Here is a 21,123-nt window from a genome sequence, read left to right as displayed (position 1 = left end):
CAATAGAGACCAATTGTTTTAATTCGGATGGCTTCTTGCAAGCTTCCAGGCACCATGCAATGAACTAGGAGGTAAAACAGAAACACTAAACATGATATTAGGCCCATTAGTGGGAATGCCCCATGAAACCATGATCCTAAACCTCAAAACCAAGAAATCAAATCCCATGGGCTATTTGGTTGTATATAAACAGCTTCAGAATCTGCTCTTCTTTTTTTTGTTGTAAATATATCTATCACACAACTTTTGCCAATTCAACATTTTACAGGGTAAGAGTTGCACAGCCAATTAATGTAATTGATGTCAATAAGTTGTATGTCTGTAAAAAGCTGAAGTAGCAAATTTTGTGCTTTGTCTTTTCTTTTAATGATCAGGTTGTCGAAATTAAAAGTAAATCTGCATGAAGCCATAGCTGGTGAAAAACTATTCTTTTGGTAATGTAGCATTCCTCTTTTATGTCCCCTACATCCTGGTATGAATGATATAGAGCAACTCCACCAATTTGGCCTTTTCTATTCATGTTGGTAATTTATGAGGATCATTCATTTTCAATACATATTCTATTGTTTATGAGCTAAAAAATGAGAAGTCAGGGAAGTGTTGGAACTGTTTCTTTGAATTTTCGCTTTCACCTAAATCACAATAAAATTGAAGAAAAAATTAAAAATGTTATCCGTGTATCTTCTAAAAATCATTTCCCACACCAACATTGGTAAGAATACCAAGCTTTGGGAACATTGAGCTAGTTATTCAAGACTGTACTATAATTTAACAAAAATTTGGACAAAAACTCATGCTTCAGAGATACCAGTCTTTTTAAGCTATTAAAGTCCTTTTCCACTCAAAGTGTCTGTGATTCTACTCCTATGATGATTTATAAAACGAATGATTTTTCTTTGGCAATGACTTGAGCCTCTCAGTTCTTACTTGTCAGGTAAGAATAATAGCAAACCTTCCTTAAGCCCCAGCGTGATGAATTACCAGGTACAGTATTGTGGAAAGAGAAGGGGTTACTGAAATAGACTGCACTGAGGCAAAGCACGTGGCATGACACTTCTCAGTGGATCTTTGTATACCAAATTGCCCCTTCAATGGCCAAGGAGTTTCAGGATGAAGTGCCATTTGCAGAAGAGCTCTCCTCCTGTTATCAATAAATAAATGAATGCATTTCTTGGTTAGAACCTATTTCTCATTTCTTTGAAGCATTTGAGATACATATGATCATATTCCATTATACTCAAGGATGCAGTACTTTTTCTCCACCTGAGCTCCGACAAGAGATTTCATGTTTGTTTACTCTCAAAGGATAAGTAGCAGGTCTTTACAATATTTATGTAGAGGCACTGTTCTCCTATGTCACTCCTGAGAAGGAAAAGGGGCATTTCTTCACCTGCCTATGAAAGATGAGAGTGGAAATTCTTAAAAAAGCAGCCAAACAGATAGTTAAGAAGCATAAACAATACGGTAAGCTTTGAGCTTACCCAATATTAGAGGGGGGATATTATTGCAAATATTCCGTGTCCATTATCCTTTTAAGCATTCTTTATACCTGTGTTTTATGGAGCCCTGGTGACGCAGTGGTTAAGAGTTGGGCTGCTAACCAAAAGGTTGGAGGTTCGAACCCACCAGCCCCTCTGCAGGAGAAATATGTGGCAGTCTGCTTCCATAAAGATCACAGCCTTGGAAATCCTATGGGGCAGTTCTACTCTGTCCTACAGGGTCTCTACGAGTCGGAATCGACTAAAAGGCAATGGGTTGGGTTATACCTGTGTTTACAATGTGCACCATAGCTAAATAAATGCCACAAAACAGAATTAGCCAGAATCTCTTTTCCTTAGACTTAAAAAAAAAACAAATTATCATGTGAGTTCTAGCCCCGTCCAGATAACAAATAGGAAATATTCAACAACTTCAAAAATGGTGTAATATATATGTTACAAGAAAGTACCTGTGTATTTTAATACCATGGTTTCTCTCAACACAAAAACACAGCTTTCTATTTTCAGTCATTGCTTGTGAATGGGGATATGGGTACTGTGGCATAGGTTAGTTAATCAAATAAGCTAATAGAAAGTGAGCATATTTACCATAGCCCAATTGCCAGTTTTCAAAGACTTGGAATACAATGAAATACAATTAACATAAAAATTATACTGAGCATGAATTGAACCGTGCTTTGATGATTCAGAAGACACTTCAGGACCTTTCAGCACTTCAGGATCATCATTATGAACTTCAATTCATATTGAAATGTGGAAGAGTAAGCTAATTAAGGTTTCCTATTGATAAAAGACTGGATGGACAACTCAGACCTGACTATACTGGTGCCTAAAGGACAGACAGATTTTTTTTTTCTATAATTCTTCCCCTGCTGGACCTAATGGGAGGAGAGTTTGGAAGGGTTTGGTTTTGTTGGGTAAACTAACACAAACAGATTTACTGAGAAACAAGTATGTATCAGTTTCTGTTGCAGGAAGGGGATAACAAAGACAAGTCTCTGTAATATGTGCATGAATCTCTGAAATGTGTGTGCTCGTAGCCAGAAAGAAATAAAATAGTATGCTGAAGGAAAGATTACTTATTTGTTTATTTACTCTGTTCTGGGCATAGGAATATTGAGTTTAGCATAGTTAGAAAAGGTGTGCCTGGTCTAGGTAACTCAATAAAAAAGATAGCACTGGGAATTTTTGAAAACAGCAAAAAAGTATATTGGGGTTAGTTAGACTTTCCATACAATTATGTTCAATTTATTATAGGATTAGATACACTATGAGTATGAAATCTACACAGTGACATTTAAGATGAGCTTCCAGTGAGTTCCTTGCTACTAAATATCTGGGAGAATTTTGATATGTGTGACTGTTAGGATAATGTCTATTCTGGTATAGTCTAGACTGATCTCTTCCAAGTTCTGCTGATCTGTGTTTCTCATAATATCTTAAATCATTTGTGCTGTAATTGTATGTCTCCTATTTAAGAATCCTTATATTAATTTGTCGATTATTTTAAATTTCTACTTATGTGATTGACTCAAGGTCATTTCAAGTACAGATTTTTATTATTATTATTACAAATTAACTGATGATTTTATTTCACTTTTATAGCCCCTGTAAAATGTTAGCTTCCTCCTTTCCTTGTTAAATATAATCAAAAAACCAAACCCATTGCTGTCGAGTTGATTATGACTCGTAGTGACCCTACAGAACAGAGTAGAACTGCCCCATATGGTCTCCAAGAAGAGACTGGTGGATTCAAACTGCCAAACTTTTGGTTAGCAACTGAGTTCTTAACCACTGCGCCACCAGGGTCCCATTAAATATAGTAGTGATTTAATCATTTGTTTGTTTGATGGGTTCTGTATCTCTCTGCCTAATCTAATCAATGTTTCCTGCCTGAGTTTTCTAATATTTGTGTTCCTTCTCATACTGCCACCATGCGAGTTCTGAGGAGCCTTGCAAATATTCTGTTCCCTTTTATGACAAGGAGCAAACTAAAAATGGGTCCCAAAGGGAAAAATATTCTCTCCGCTTTCCTTCCCTCATTGATTAATGCCAAGACATATCTTCTGTATCACACAAGTAAATATTAATCTTTAGCTCAGGTCATTTCTGTTTAACCATATCATACTAAATGCTACATAGCTTTTATAAGAACATTTCCTTGTCCCAAGAAGAAACAAGACTGATATCAAATATTATTTGGAGATATCTGCTTGGGATGCATACAATTAGATGTATATGTGAAGCTTATTTCTATTTTATCAAGCTGAGTGGTCATGAAAACTTCCGTCAGTTTCCTCAAGAGTAAAAATGTGGATAATATTGCCATTACCACAGAGGGTGATTTGGTTCATCTTGGGTACAGTCAAGGCAAAGTACTATGGAATGAATGCATGCTGTGTATTGGCTGATAAGTTGTGCTGTGTTAGTTGATTTAGGATTGATCAGCTCAGATGATCATGAAAGGTCCAATATGAGGGTATCATCCACCTAATTGGTTCACTAACAAGTGCTGGGACATTACACAAGTCAAATGACATCATGGTGAGAGGTATAACAGTTAAAATTTTATGTCTAATGTCAGACAGACTTGGTTTGAATTCTAAAACTGATACTAACCGTGGGAGATTTGATAAGTTACTTAATTTTCTCTAAAAGGGAGATAATAATACATTCCACACAGAATTCTTGCTGTTGTTAGCTAGTTGCCATCCAGTCGGGCTGACACATGGCAATCCTATGTATACAAGATGAAACATTGCTCAATCCTGCAGTGATTCAGTTAGTTAGTGTAGGTAAAGTGATTTCCACAGTGCCAAACAGCCACCACACAATTAGTAGTAGCTATTACTATTTTTTTTAATTTTTTTATTACTATTATTGGCGTCCTCGTGGCACAGTGGTTAAGAGCTATGGCTGCTAACCAAATTGATGGCAGTTTGAATCCACCAGCTACTCCTTGGAAACTCTATGGGGCAATTCTACCCTGTCCTATAGGGTCGCTATGAGTAGGAATTGACTCAACAGCAATGTTTCTTTTTTTCATATATATATTACTATTGTAGCTATTACTAATTCCTATAATATTCCATATGAAATAAGATTTAAAACAATGATGAGGTAAGTCAGTAACTTTGCTTTTCCTACAAACTGAAGGCAAAGGCTCAGTAAAAGCATAATGAAGAATGGCAGCCCACACCAAGAAGCAGTATTGTTGTTGTTAGGTAATCCATCTCTTTGAGGGTCTTCCTCTTTTCTACTGAGCCTGTACTTTACCAAGCATTGTGTCCTTCTCCAAGGACTGATGCCTCCTAACAACATGTCCAAAGTATGTAAGATGCAGTTTCGCCATCCTTGCTTCTAAGGAGCATTCTGGTTTTACTTCTTCCAAGACAGATTTTGGTTATTCTTTTGGTAGTCCACGGTATGTTCAAAATTCTTCGCTAACACCACAACTCAAAGGCATCAATTCTTCAGTCTTCCTTATTCATTGTACAGCTTTCATATGCATATGATGCAATCGAAAATATCATGGCTTGCTTCAGGCATACCTGAGTCTTCAAGGTGACGTCTTTGCTTTTCAACACTTAAAAGAGGTCCTTTGCAGCAGATTTGCCCAAAGCTATGCGTCTTTTGATCTCTTGACTGCTGCTTCCATGGTTGTTGATTGTGGATCCCAATAAAATGAATCCTTGACAACTTCAATCTTTTCTCCTTTTATCATGATGTGGCTTATTGGTTCAGTTGTGAGGATTTTTGTTTTCTTTATATTGAGGTGCAATCCATACTGAAGGCTGTTGTCTTTGATCTTCATCAGGAAGTGCTTCAAATCCTCTTCACTTTCGGCAAGCAAGGTTGTGACATCTGGATAATGCAGGTTGTTAATGAGTCTTCCTCCAATCATGTTGCCCCATTCTTCTTCATATAGTCCATCTTCTCAGATTATTTGCTCAGCATACAGATTGAATACCTATGGTGAAAGAACACAATGTTGACTCACACCTTTCCTGACTTTATACCACTCGGTATTCCCTCGTTCTGTCCAAACAACTGCCTCTTGATCTATGTAAAGTTTCCTCATAAATATAGAAATTCCCATTTTTCTCAATGTTATCCATAATTTGTTATGATCCTCACAGTCGAATGCCCTTGTATAGTCAATAAAACACAGGTAAACATCCTTCTGGTATTCTCCGCTTTCAGCCATGATCCATCTGACATCAGCAATGACGTACCTCATTCCACGTCCTCTTCTGAATCTGGCCTGAATTTCTGGTAGTTTCCTGTCAATCTACTACTGCAGCCACTTTTGAACGATCTTAAGCAAAATTTTGCTTGGATGTGATATTAATGATATTGTTCAATAATTTCTGCATTCGGTTAGATCACCTTTCTTGGAAATAGGCATAAATATGCATCTCTTCTAGTCAGTTGACCAGGTAGCTGTCTTCCAAATTTCTTGGCATAGATGAGTGAGCATTTGCAGTGCTGCATCTGTTTGTTGAAACATCTCAATTGATATTCCATCAATTCCTGGCACCTTGTTCTTCAACAATGCCTTCATTGCAGCTTGGACTTCCTCCCTCAGCACCATCGGTTCTTGATCATATGCTACCTTTTGAAATAGTTGAACATCAACTAATTGTTTTTGGTATAATGACTCTGTCTATTCCTTACATCTTCTTTTGATGCTTCCTGCATTGTTTAAAATTTTCGCCATAGAATTCTTCACTATTGCAACTTGAGGCTTGAACCTTTTCTTCGGTCCTTTCAGTTTGGGAAATGCTGAGCGTGTTATTCCCTTTTGGTTTTCTATCTCAGTTCTTTGCGCGTCTTTATAATACATTACTTTGTCTTCTCCAGCCACCCTTTGAAATCTTCTGTTCAGTTCTTTTACTTTATCATTTTCTCCTTCTGCTTTAACTGCTTCATGTTCAAGAGCAAGTTTCAGAGTCTCTTCTGACATCCATTTTGGTCTTATCTTTCTTTCTTGTCTGTTTAATGACCTCTTGCTTCCTTCATGTATGACGTCCTTTATGTCATTCCACAACTTGTCTGGTCTTGGGTCATTAGTGTTCAATGGGTCAAAGGTATTTTTGAGGTGGTCTCTAAATTCAAATGGGGTATACCCAATGTTATATTTTGGCTCTTGTGGACTTGCTCTGATTTCCTTCAGTTTCAACTTGTATGTGCATATGAACAATTGATGGTCTGTTCTACAGTTGGCCTCTGGCCTTTTTCTGACTGGTTAAAATTAGCTTTTCCATTGTCTCTTTCCAAAAATGTAGTCGATTTGATTCCCACATATTCCATCTGGTGGAGTCCATGTGTATAGTCCCCATTTATTTTGGTGAAAAAAGGTATTTGCAAAGAAGTTGTTGGTCTTGCAAAGTTCTGTTCTTCCATCTCTAGCATCGTTTCTATCACCAAGGCCACATTTTCCAACTACTGATCCTTCTTCTTTGTTTCCAACTTTCACATTCCAATTGCCAAGTAATTATCAATGCATCCTGATTGCATGTCCAATCAATTTCAGACTGCAGAAGCTGATAAAAATCTTCAATTTCTTCATCTTTGGCCTTAGTGGTTGGTGCATAAATTTGAATAATAGTTGTATTAACTGGCCATCCTTGCAGGCATATGGATGTTATCCTATCACTGACAGCATTGTATTTAGGGATAGATCTTGAAGTGTTCTTTTTGACAATAAATGCAACACCATTTCTCTTCAAGTTGCCATTCCCAGCATAGTAGATTGTATGATAGTCTGATTCAAAATGGCCAATACCAGTCCATTTCAGCCCACTAATGCCTAGGATATCAATGTTTATGCATCCCATTTCATTTTTGACGATTTTCAATTTTCCTAGATTCATGCTTCGTACATTCCAGATTCTGATTATTAATGGATGTTCGCAGCTGTTTCTTGTCATTTTGAGTTCTTCTGCATCAGCAAATGAAGGTCCTGAAAACTTGACTCCATTCATGTCATTAAGGTCGACTCTACTTTGGGCAGCTCTTCCCCAGTCGTCTCTTGAGTACCTTCCAACCTGAGGGGCTTATCTTCCAACACTATATCAGACAATGTTCTGCTCTTTTCATAAGGCTTTCACTGGCTAATTTTTTTCAGAAGTAGACTGCCTGGTCCTTCTTCCTTGTCTGTCTTAGTCTGGAAGCTCAACTGAAACCTGTCCTCCATGGGTGACCCTGCTGGTATCTGAGTACCAGTGGCATAGCTTCAAGCCTCACAGCAACAAGCAAGCCCCCACAGTATGACAAACTCACAGACACTTGGGGAAGAGTAGAAGAAAGAAGAGTAGTGGGACTTAAAAATGATTCCCTCTTCATTTTCTGCTGAACTTTTATAGAACCAAAGAATGCTTGTATGTCTCTATGTATTCAATCATTAATTCATTTAACAAATCTGCTCTATGCTAGCCCTATGCTTGGTGCAAACACTTAGCCTGTAACAATAACACAAGACAGATATTATCCCTACTTCTATGGAGCTTAAAGTATAGCGAGGGAAAATATGGTAGCTTAAATGGACCTTAAAAACATTTATCTAATCCAGTATTTTCCAAACCATGCTTTACAAAATGCTAGTACAGCATGAGATGTTCATAGATATTTCATAAATTGCAGATAACTTCTTTCAACAACATAAGTGGCAGTTATACACATGGACTGCACTGGATGGAATACACAGGAATCAAATAGACTACATCTGTGGAAAGAGACGATAGAGAAGCTCAATATCATCAGTTAGAATAAGGCCAGAGACTGACTGGGGAACAGACCATCAGTTGCCCATATGCAAGTTCACATTGAATCTAAAGAAAATTAAAATGAGTCCACAAGAGTCAAAATATGACCTTTGAGTATGTCCGTCTGAACTTAAAGACAATCCCAAGATTAGATTGATACATTGGAAATTAATGACTGAAGACCAGAGGAGTTGTAGAATGACATCAAGGACTTCATAAATGAAGAAAGAAAAAGGTCATTAAAAAAAGACAGGTGAAAAGGAAAGACAAAAATGAATGTCAGAAGAGACTATGAAACTTCCTCTGAAGGTAGAGCAGCTAAAGAAATTGGAAGAAATGATGAAGTAAAAGAGCTGAACAGATTTTGAAGTTTGGCTTGAGAAGACAAAGTTAAGTAATATAATGAAATGTTCAGAGACCTGGAGTTAGAAAACCAAAAGGAAGAACATACTCCTCAACATTTCTCAAGCTGAAAAAACTCTAGAAAAAACTCAAGCCTCGAGTGGAAATATTGAATGATTCTGTGGGGAAAATGTTGAATGATGCAGGAAACATCAAAAGAAGATGGAAGGAATACAGAGAGTCATTATACCAAAAATAATTGGTCAATGTTCAACCATTTCAGGAGGTAGCATGTGATCAAGAGCCAATAGTATTGAAGGAAGAAGTCCAAGCTGCACTGAAGACATTGGCGATAAGCAAGGCTCCAGGAATTGACAGAATACCAATTGAGATGTTTCAACAAATGGATGCAGTGCTGAAGGTGCTCATTCATCTATGCAAAAAAATTTCGAGGACAACTACCTGGCAAACCAACTGGAAAAGATCAATTTTTGTGCCCACTCCAAAGAAATGTGATCCAACAGAATGTGTAAATTATTGAACAATGTCATTAGTATCACAAACAAAGTTTTGCAGAAGATAATGAAAAAACGGTTACATCAACTGGAAAATGCCAGAAATTCAAGCTAGATTCAGAACAGGACGTGGAACTAGGCATATTATTGCAGATGTCAGACGGATTTTGGCTGAAAGAAGAAAACACCAGAAAGATGTTTACCTGTGTTTTATTGACTATGCAAAGGCATTTGACTGCGTGGATCATAACAAATTATGGATAACATTGCAAATAATGGAAATTCCAGGGCACTTATTTGTGCTCATGTGGAAACTTTACATAGACAAACAGGAAGTTATTTGAACAGAACAAGGGGACACTGTGTGGTTAAATGGGGAAAGGTGTGAGTCATGGTTGTATCCTTTCACCATACTTATTCAACTTATATGCTGAGCAAATAATCCAAGAAGCTGGCCAATATGAGGAAGAACTCAGCATCAGGATTGGAGGAAGACTCATTAACAACCTGTGATACACAGATGAAACAACCTTGCTTGCTGAAAGTGAAGAGGACTTGAAGCACTTATTGATGAAGATCAAAGATTACAGCCTTCAGTATGAATTATACTTCAACATGAGGAAAACAAAAATCCTCACAACTGGACCAATAAGCAACATCATGATAAATGGAGAAAATATTGAATTTGTTAAGGATTTCATTTTCCTTGGATCCACAATCAATTCCCATGGAAGTACAAGTCAAAAAATCAAAGGACGTATTGGGAAAATCTGTGGCAAAACGCCCCTTTAAAGGGTTAAAAAGCAAAGATGTCACTTTGAGATATACGAGATCCAAGCCACTGTTTTTCAGTCACCACACATGCCTGGGAAAGCTGGACAATGAATAAGGAAGACTGAAGAATCGACACCTTTCGATTATGGAGTTTGTGAAGGATATTGACTATGCTATGGAATGCTAGAAGAAGGAACAAATCCATCTTGTAAGATGTACAGCCAGAGTACTTCTTAGAAGCAAGGGTACGGAGACTTTGTCTCATGTCCTTTGGACATGTTATCAGGAGGGACCAGTGCCTGGAGAAGGACATCATGATTGGCAAACTGGAGGGCCAGCAAAAGAGAGGAAGTCCCTCAATGAGATGAATTGACACAGTGGCTGCAAAGATGGGCTCAAGGACAGCAACAATTGTGAGGATGGTGCAGGACTGGGCAGTGTTTCATTCTGTTGCACATAGGGTCACTATGTGTCAGAAACAACTCTAAGTCACCTAACAACAAAAACTAATGATAAAATTTGAGAAATTTCACATATCACCCAAATTGGCAATCCACAATAAGTTTTAATGCATTAAATAGTCTGAGAAGTACTTCATTAAAAAACCTTGGTTCAATCCAGCATTTCCAAATGTATTTGAACACAGAAAACTTTCTTCTGCAAAATCTGTTAATATCTCGTGGTATATAACAGATTCATGGAACACAATTTAAGAAACTGGTATTTTTCAACCATCTTACTTTGCAGGTGAAATAAATGAAGTTTAGAGACTAGAACTAATTTCTCATAACTAATTTCTCATAGTTTCTCATAAGTTGAGTAGTGGAGTGGACGGTCAGTCCATGTTTCTTTCCATCTCACCATATCACTTCCAAGGAATGGAATACTCTTTGCTTTCAGGGCTTCAAACTGATTCTAAAACGTTCAGTCATGGCTGACAGAAACAAGGGCAGCCTATGCTTTGCGTGGACACCAGATCTCTCGTGCCTTGGCTTTTGACTGAGTAGGAAACTGGCAATGGAGCCCAGCTCAAAGATGGCAGCCGACCACACAGCTTTGAATGCTTTGATTTATTTTGTGAATGTCCACACCATAAGTTTAACTTTGAGATGATTCAAAGGAAAAATTCCATGATCTACATCAGATCTTTCTTGAAAGTTAGAAAAGTACCAATGATAAATTTAAAATTTATGTGTTATAATTTGAATTATAGAATACATTTTATACTATAATTATAAATTATCAAAATAACTGGATCCATAACTCCATGTGATTTCCTCAAAACAGGTTATCTAGCTATTTTAAAATATGTGATTTTTACCAAACAAAAGAAGTTTTAGCTTCATTTTTGGGGAAGCAAAAGCTTCCTTGTGTACTAGGGTGCTCGGCTATCTTGTTAAGGACTTAGCACAAATCAACACTTCTCACTGTAGTCTTGCAAGTACAAAAGAGTTATTGGTACAGGAATTTTATTTTATTTTGTTTTTTTACATTGGAAAGAAAGAATGAAATGTTAGTTACTAAGTGTAAAGATTCACAATTGAGCAATTTCCCTTTTTTGGTTTTATGATCTCTTACCATAAATACTAGTCACAAAACCTAAATATAATTTGATTATCTTCTTTTTAATAATGTAAAGTAAACATAGAAAATAAAAAGAAGGTGAGAATGGAAAACAGCTCTGTAATAAAGAGAACAGCAGCAAACTCTTACTGCTCTTTGGAAAGAGTAGTTTTAACAAAGTAAGCAAGAATCATTTTCTCTGGTTGAGTGTTGATTCCCCAGTGTGCTCTCAGTAAGTAATTAGAATGGCCCACTGAATGTCAGCATCAGCTTGTTTATTCTCATTATTTTATCATTTTAAAAACCCTCTAGGTGATGAGACATGCAGTATAGAACATAATTACCATTATTAGCATACTAATTGGACACAAAAATAGGCCAACTACAAGGTAGCCAGCTGAATAATTTCACATTAATCAAACACCATAGTGAATAAGCCTATTGTTAAATTGACAGCTACCATAATTGGCAACATTTCACAGTGAAATATCAGAATTTCCTTGTAATATCTCTTTGGTGTCATATAATTTAGTAATTTCCAATGTTTCCATCTTCAAGTGTGTACACCTAGTTCAAGTTCAAGAAATCATCATGATAAGAATACTAGTCTTTTAACAACTGGCCTAAATGTTTAAAAAGAAGCTTATTGGCTTTCAGTAAGAGATGTGAATGATAGTCAAACAAAAAAGCTACCAATTTAGTCACATGTTGCTACATATTGTGGGTTATTTCTAGTTTAAATATGTATTCTTCTGGACTCAAGTCTCTTGACCACATTAACAGTCTCTAGAGGATGGCTACATTATAAATGTGGAAGTATAATTAGAAAAAAAAAAAGTGCTGTTAAGTTGATTCTGACTTGTGGTGACCCCATATTTGTCATAGTAGAACTATGCTCCATAGGGTTTTCAATGGCTGATTTTTTTGTAAATAGATCACCAGGCCTTTCTGCTTTTCTTCTGTCGTGCCTCTGGGTCCACTCACATCTCCAACCTTTTGGTTAGCAGCTGACTCCATTAAAAGTTTGCTTGATACCTAGCGGCAATCCCCTACTTAACTATGTACCATTTCCCTGAGTCAGCAGTTACGAACTCTAATTGTCCCATGCCAGCAGTGTCTTTTTTTTCCTTGTCTTCAAGTAAATAGAGCTGGCTTAGACTAAACTACTTTGTCAGTAGCAAAGAACCATTATGAAGACTTCCTGTGATACCACTTTCATCAGATTACCTGCCAATTCAAATATCATTAGTGACCACCAGCTGCCCTCAGGAGCTAACTCTCAATTGAGCAATAGTAAAGGCTTTCTGGAATCTAATCCAAGCAGGTCTTTTTTACAGACCCCCAAAATCAACCCTCTGTTCCAACCAGTCAATCTAATTTTTGCCAGTCATACATGCCATACTTCTCTTTTGCATACCTTTTGCTCATGTTTTTCTCCTCTGGAATACCTCTGTAAAACCCCCTTCTCTTCAAAGGTTAGTTCAAATCCTTCGTCCGTGATGCCTTCCTTATTACTGCATCCCAGAGTTAGCTTTCCCATTGCTAGGCTTCTGTTTACTATTTATTTATTCATTATTCATTCATTCAATAAATAGCGGTCAATATTAAATTCCAGCCACCCTCTCTGGCACTGGAAAGACAAAATAGTACTCTAACATGGTTCCCCCTTGAAGTTTCACAAGTGTGGTCCTATCACTTATCTATATTATAAGTTTTTGAGAGTAAGAACACTGTCTTATACTCCTGTTGTGCCCCTCCGTAGTGAACACATAGCAGGTGTTCCATAAAAATGTAATGAAATAAATGTCTTTATTAGCTTTCTTTTCCTATCAGTCTTATTGAAGCTACCTATCATTCCCATTTAGAATGGCAGTTCTACCCTGTCCTGTAGGGTCACTATGAGTCAGAATCTACTCGACAACAACAGCTTTGGTTTTGGGTTTTGGCGTACTTACTTCAACTTCACTAACTTTTTTGTCCTCCATCATTCTTCTGGTAATACCTTTCACTGATCTTTCTACAGCCTGGTAGGGTAAGGCGAGCATTGAACTGGAAAATTTACTTCTAGACCTGGGCCTGCACTGAAGTTGATTTTGTCCCTTCATTTCTCTGTGCCTTAGTTCCTCTATCTATAAGCTAAAAGGGTTTAACTATGTTAATAGTCCACATATCTAACTGGACTTCGGAACATTTCAAAAGTACAGATAGCTGTTGGATTAGGCCAGTGGTTTTCAGTTCTGGTTGTACTTAGAATTCTACAGGAAGCTTTTAAAAACTACTTCTCTGTGCCACACGCACTCCCCACCAAAGTGCAATGCCAATTTACTCAATTTCTGGTGGTGGGACTTGGGTATCAGTATTTTCTAAAAGGCTATCTCAGGGAGCCAACATGGTGCTACAGGCAGAAGCAACACGCAGTCCCTCTGCAGCAAAGACCTGAAAAACTAAGTAAAACAGAGAAAAATGTCAGTCCTGGAACCCTAAGCATCAAACTAAGAGATAAACAACTCAACTAAGCACAGAATGGAATGAGACTGACCGAGAACAGAGAGTGAGGAGAGATACGAGGGGAGGATCCCTACCACCTAACGAAACACTTAAAGCCATCTTGGACTTCTGTCGGAGATAGGCGGGCAGTATGTACCGGAAAGCAGCTTCACGGAGGTCTCAGCAGGAGACAGAGCACCCGGTAACCAGCAACACATGCTTTCCCGCTCCACACTCTTCTTCCTCCTGCTCAGCCTCCACCACTTCCCAGCAGGCAGAGATTACTTGGCCAGCCAGGAGGCTCTGGTTCCGTGCTGCTTGAATTTGCCTCGGCCATACCAGCCGGCTTCTTCAGTGCCATTTCCTTGCTGCTGGTGTTGCTTTTTTGGGCTTCTTTTGGTTTCTTCTCTGCCTCTCACCTCCTCCCCTTCCTTTCTCTCAAGTGCCTGGCTCCATGTGCCATCTTTGCTTCTTCTTGACAGCCTGTGAAGTGCCACTCTGCTGGGGAACTGCTTACCCAGTCTGCACCTCCACACTAGTGGTATCCTTGGGGCCTTTTTTGTCTTGTTTTATTTTATTATTATTTTTTTTCACAGCTTGAGAGCTTCTTCTAGGCAGGCTGCACTGCAGGCTTAGGAGCCGCTTCCCCAGTCTGTGCAACTGCACCAGTGTGATCCCTAGGGGCATGTCTTCTTTTCTTTTTTTCCTCTTTATCTTTCTTCATTCCTCAGTCTCTCATCTCTCTCTACTCACCTTCTCTTCCTGTTTCCTGAATACCTGGCACTGTGTGCCATCTCTGCCCCTTATAGCTGGGCTGCACTGCACAGCTTGGGAGCCACTCCCCGGTCAGCACAGCCATGCCAGTGGGGTCACTGGGGACCTTTCTTTTTTTATTTTCTCTCTTCCTTTTTTCCTTTTTGTTTTTCTTCATTTCTCAGTTTCTCATCTCTCCCTGCTTTCCTTCTTTTCCTGTATCCTGAATACCTGGTGCTGGGTGTCATCTCCGTCCCTTATAGACAAGCTGTGCCTCAAGGACTGGGAACCACTTCCTCGGTCACTGGTGGAACCCCTGAGGTCATTTCTTTTTTTATTTTTATTTATTTTTTTCTTTCTCTTTTTTCCTTTTTGTTTTTCTTCGTTTCTCTGTTCCTCATCTCTCCACTCCAATGGAAAGCTCCTTCAGCACTTTTTTTTTTGGCACCTATTTCTCTTTTCTTTCCCATACCCATCTTAGTGCCACACATCGTGATCTCCTGCTTCCCTCCTGTCTACCTGCACCATGCACTAAACACCACACCCTCAAGTAGCACAGGCACAGCCTACTGGAACCTGCCCTGCGTTGAACTCTGGCTCACTCTGTCAGCACCAGTACATGCCACAAACAATACATCCCAGCCCCTCCCCCTTCATCTGGACCTGCCCTGCTGCACCATAACTGAGTGACTGGCCCTGCCCTTTGGAAAAAAAAAGGAGGTGAAAAATGTCATGCCAACAGATGAACAAACAACAAAGAACACGCAGCCTGCCTCCTCAGACATAACCAAATAAAACAAAAAAAAGCAGAATGAAACAAACACATCTACGATCAATAAATGAAGAAAATAACTACTGAATGTCCTAAAGACAGCAGACAATTCACAACATACAAAAAAACAGGAAATGATGGTTCCAGTAGGGGCCCAAAATAAAACACCAGATAACTTTCTAGTAGAAGAAAAGGTACTAGAACTACCTGAGAGGGAATTCAAATCTCTAATATTCAGAGCTATCCAAGAGTTGAAGCAAAAAGTAGACAAAAAAAGAGGAAAAAATAGACAAATTCTTAGAAAAGGCAGACAAATTCATGGAAAATACAGACAAAAAATTGAAAAATTGGGGGAAATAATACAACAAAATGCCAAAATAAATTCACAATGAGAAATCATACAAAAAACAGCAATTAGAAATCCAAAAGATAAACAACAAGATTTCAGAAATGGACAGTGTCATAGAAGGTCTGAGGAGCAGGTTTGAAATGATGGAAGACAGGACCAGTGAAATTAAAGACAAACCCTTAGATACAAATATGAGGAAAAATCAGAAAAAAAATAAGAAAAATGAAGAAACACTGAGAATTATGTGGAATACAATCAAAAGCAAAATTTGCAAGTGATCGGAGTTCCAGAACAGGAGGAGAAAATGGGAAACACAGACAGGATCACTGAAGAATGGCTGACAGAAAACTTCCCAAATGTCATGAAAGATGGAAAGCTGACCATCCAAGAAGCTCAATAAACCCCATATAGGGTAGACCCCAAAAGAAAATCAAGGTATATCATAATCACACTCACTAAAACAAAAGGCAAAGAATCCTGAGAGCAGCTGAAGAAAAATGAAAAGTCATATACAGAGGGGAAATAATAAGACTAAACTCTGATTACTTGGCAGAAATCATGCAGGCAAGAAGACAATGGGAAGATATATATAAAACATTGGAAGAAAAAAGAATAATAATAATAATAAAAGAATAATATATCCTGCAAAACTCTTGTTCAAATATGATGATGAAATTAGGACATTTCCAGATAAATAGAAATTAAGGGAATATGTAAAACTCAAACCAAACTTACAAGAATTAAAGAAAGTCCTATGGTTTGAGAACAAACAACATCAGACCACAGCCTGAATCATGTGACTTACATTAGTCATAATTTTTTTGTTCATTTGTATGCATCCAAAAACCCTCTCTTGTACAGGAATTTGTACTAGGAATGATGTCCTTATTTGTACACAGTAAAAACCAGCTCTGGTATGTTTGTTTACAGATGCTTCAAATGATACATTGGAACTAATTTGTAGTAAATTGCAATAGTGTTTGTCATAGCCCTAGTTAGGGGGTCACACTGAAGGACAGTGAGGGAGGGTAACATAACATTCTAGATGAATAAATGGCCTAAGAATCTTTACCTATTCATTTTTTTTTCTTTGATCAAGAACTTTAAGGAACAAGGTTGGAAGATGGATGTAAAAGGGCTCAGAGCAGATACATACGCATGGAATTCTAGGAATGGAATGGGCCTAGAATATGAGAATGTTTATGTCCTGTGTAAATGCTCAGTAAAACACACACAGCAGAGATGCCTCTATTATTAAATCACATAAACAAATTGATCCACTGTGTAGATATAGATTTCCTTATCCAAACACTGTGATGGCTCAATGGATTCATAAATACAGTGCCAGATGGCAGGAATGGAAGTTATGCATTTGCTCAATTACGTGGACTCACTCTCACCAAACTTCTCTGGATTCCACCACTGACAATTGTGCAATTTTCTAGTTTCGGTGACTGATTTTGAGTGCCTTAAACAGTGGAGAGGAGAGGAAGAACCAGCCCAATACTTACTGCATGTTGATTCTGTTGGGCCATTTCCATCATAGAAGGAACAATAGATGGTCTTTGCTGTAATAAACATCTATTTAGATATGTATTTGCTTTCCTTTTCTGCCATGCTTCTCCCAGCAACACCATCCACAGGCTTCTTAAATGTCTTATCCATCATCATGGTAAACCCAGATCACTGTTCCTGACCACGGAATTCACTTAACAGTAAAAGGAGTATCAGTGGGTTTGTTTAAAAGATTACACACTTACAGGGGGAAGTCTTTTATCATTGTACATAGTAATGATTCTATTGATTTAGAAGAGGAAATTTTCACTTGAATTATTCAGGCTTTCCATGTCACTGGATGGATAGACAGGCAAAAAGGGTATTATGAAAAGGGTATTATGAAGTTGATAAAATGATTGATGCTGATTTTCAATTGGGTAATTGAATTGCTGCTACCCAATAAACGCAGGAAAAAGTATGGTTGGAATCCAATTGATTTCCTGCAGCCTCTTCTCATAAAACTTTACGTAGTAGTATGAGTTAACGGATGACTATTATAACTATACAGGTTAAGGCTCTGAAAACATGAGTGATGCAAAAAAGCAGGGACGACATATATTTAATTTCAGTGGTAGGGGCAACCACATCCATTCTTTAGCACCAGTGGCAATGGTACCCGAACCATGCTGTTCAGGTGGCATGACCTAGGCTGTAGTTCCTGCAACCTGACTTCATTTGATACTTGCTTATTCTTCCAAGTTTTATTCTCCAGTCTTTCAGTCCTTTTCTGTTGTCTTCTAATGAAAACACTGATTGGTAAAGGGTCCCTGGACTTATCCAACCAAGCCTGGCATTCGAAGTCTGGATTTTAGTATTTAGCTACTCTGGTTGCATTTCCTCTAGTCAATTGCCTCTTTCCTCCTTACACCCACTTTCCTTCTTACTCCCATGTTATCTCAACCCCTTGGATATGTAGTGTATAGATCATTTCTTTCTGTCTCTCAGGTCCTACTGAGTGCTCAGAAAGCATTGTGATATATCCCATAGAGACAGGGATATGGGACTGGAAAAAGTGAAACAGAGTGAAGTAACATATATGTAGATATACATATACATATATATTATACATATATATGTATGTGTGTGTGCGAGTATATATACATACGTGTATATGTGTATATACACACACGTATATACATATGTATATATATGTAGTCATTGTTAGGTGCCATTGGGTTGCATCCCATGTACATTGATTGACACTATACAGAAAAGAATGAGACACTACCTCGTCCTGCACCATCCTCAAAATTGTTATGCTTGAGCCCATTGTTGCAGCCACTGTTTCTATCCATCTCATTGAGGGTCTTCCTCATTTTTTCAGACTGTCTACTTTACCAAGCACGATGTCCTTCTCCAGGAACCAATCCCTCCTGGTAACATGTCCAAAGTATGTGAGACATAGTCTTGCCATCCTTGCTTCTAAGGAGCATCCTGGCTGTACTTCTTCCAAGACAGATGTGTTCGTTCTTCTGGAAGTCCACGGTATATTCAATATTCTTCACCAAAGCCATAATTCAAAGGCATCAATTCTTCTTCCATCTTCCTTATTCATTGTCCAGATTTCACATGCATTTAAGACAATTGAAAACACCATAGCTTGGATCAGGTGCACCTTAGTTCTCAAAGTATCAATCTTCTTCAGCATTCCTCTTCAATCTTTCATTCCCAGGATAGTAAATGATATGATTGTCCAATTCAAAATGGTCAATTCCAGCACATTTCAGCTCACTAATGCCTAGGATATTGATGTTTATGATTTCCATTTTGGTTTTCCTAGATTCATTCTTTGTGCATTCCACATTCTGATTATTAATTATTAATGGGTGTTTGCAGCTGTTTCTTCTCACTTTGAGTCATGCCACTTCAGCAAATGAAGGTCCTGAAAGCCTGATTTCATCCACATCATTAAGGTCAACTCTACTTTCAGGAGGCAGCTCTTCCTCAGTCATATTTTGAGGGCCTTCTAACCTGAGGGGCTTATCTTTCGGCATGATATCAGATAATGTTCTGCTGCTATTCATGAGGTTTTCACTGGCCAATTTTTTCAAGAGTAGACTATAGTCTGTCTTAGTCTGGAAGCGCCACAGCATATGTGACTCTGCAGGTATTTGAAATACTGGTGACACAGCTTCCAGCATCACAGCAACACGCAAACCACCAGAGTATGATAAACTGACAGAGGAGTGGTAGATGTATATATGCTCAACACTTAGGAATCCTAAGATACCGGAAAATAAATCAACGTCAAAAAACAGGGAAAAAAATATTCTGAAGCTGTTGCCTCTTTCATCTATAGATCCACACTTAAATCAGGCCAACAACTGGGCAGGCCACAGAAAGGTTACCTACATAGACATCTGGTTGCAGCTGAAACTGTGTCTATATTAGAATCTTCCCAAAATACTATGTTCTGTGAGATGTTAATAGGTGTCTCAAGAAAAAGTTTTGTATGTCAAAAATGCTGAATTAAACACTGTACAACAGATATTCTAACAGTAGTGTTTATCTTAGTCTTTAATATATTAATAAATGATGTAAACACCCAGGTGAGAATGGGCTATCCAGATTTTTCTCAAAAGCAATTGATATTGTTTTTTTCCTTCCATAGAACATTTTTTGAGATCTATTGAAAACATTCATGTTCTGAGGGATAATATTTGGAAAAGAGTTGTCTATATGATTTTAATACACCTGATAGCATTTTCCCCACTGAAATGGCTGGCTTTTTTGATGATGGAGAAAAAGAGTTTCAGAGTACTGTTACAGTTTTCCCTTCAAACAGAGGACACATAGCCAAGTCCACTCATATGGTACCTTCATGCATGCATTGTATTCAAAGTTTATTGTGGTTTTAAGTCTAAAAAAATATTAACAATTCCTAGTGTTCCTGTACTCCCATGCCGTTCCTCCCATCAAACATAGCAATGATTGTAAGGATGTCACAGGATGGGGCAGTGTTTCATTCTGTTGTACATAGGGTAGCTATGAGTCAGAACCAACTCGATGGCACCTAACAGCAACAACAAAGTCTGAGGAGCTTAGCAGTTGTGTTTGACCTACAACAAAGAAAAAATTAGAATAGCATTTCATGTGAATTCCAGGTCATAAGGAACACAAAATCACTGGAAGCACAGCCTCAGAGATTTGAAAAGTGTGGAAAATGCAGAAGCAGCCCGTGCTATTTCTGACGTTGTAAGATTCCCAATAGCTGGGTTGCATTTGTAAAGTCAATATCTTTCATTATTCCAGCATGTAAGGTTGCCACAGTGCAAAATCTAGGAAAACTGTGAGATTCTATACCTCCTTCAAAACATTCTTGGACAAAGAGGCGGAGCCAACATGGCAGTATGGATGGAAGCACCATGCCATCCCTCTGCAGCAAAGACCAGAAAAACTAAATAAAACAGATACAAAAGTCAATCCTGGAACCCTAAGTACCAAATAAAGGTGATCGATCAAGCAACAAATGGAAAAGAAACTGACAGAGAACAGAGACCCAGGGGAACTACAGAGTGGAGGTCCCCTACCAGCTAACGTGGCTGCATTTCCCGTCTTGGGCTACAGCCACCAAAGTAGACAAGGTGTACAGAAAGGAAGCTCCACAGAGTTCTCAGCAACAGGCAAAGCACCTGGTAATCAGGGATACACACTTTCCCACCCCTCATCCTTCTTCCCTCTACTCCACCTCTGCAGCTTTCCAAAAGGCCTTGATTGCTCAGCTAGTGAGACATTGTGGCCAGGG

The sequence above is a fragment of the Loxodonta africana genome, chromosome X (assembly GCF_030014295.1).
Source record: "Loxodonta africana isolate mLoxAfr1 chromosome X, mLoxAfr1.hap2, whole genome shotgun sequence".
Taxonomy (NCBI): Eukaryota; Metazoa; Chordata; class Mammalia; order Proboscidea; family Elephantidae; genus Loxodonta; species Loxodonta africana.
This window is presented reverse-complemented; position numbering follows the sequence as displayed.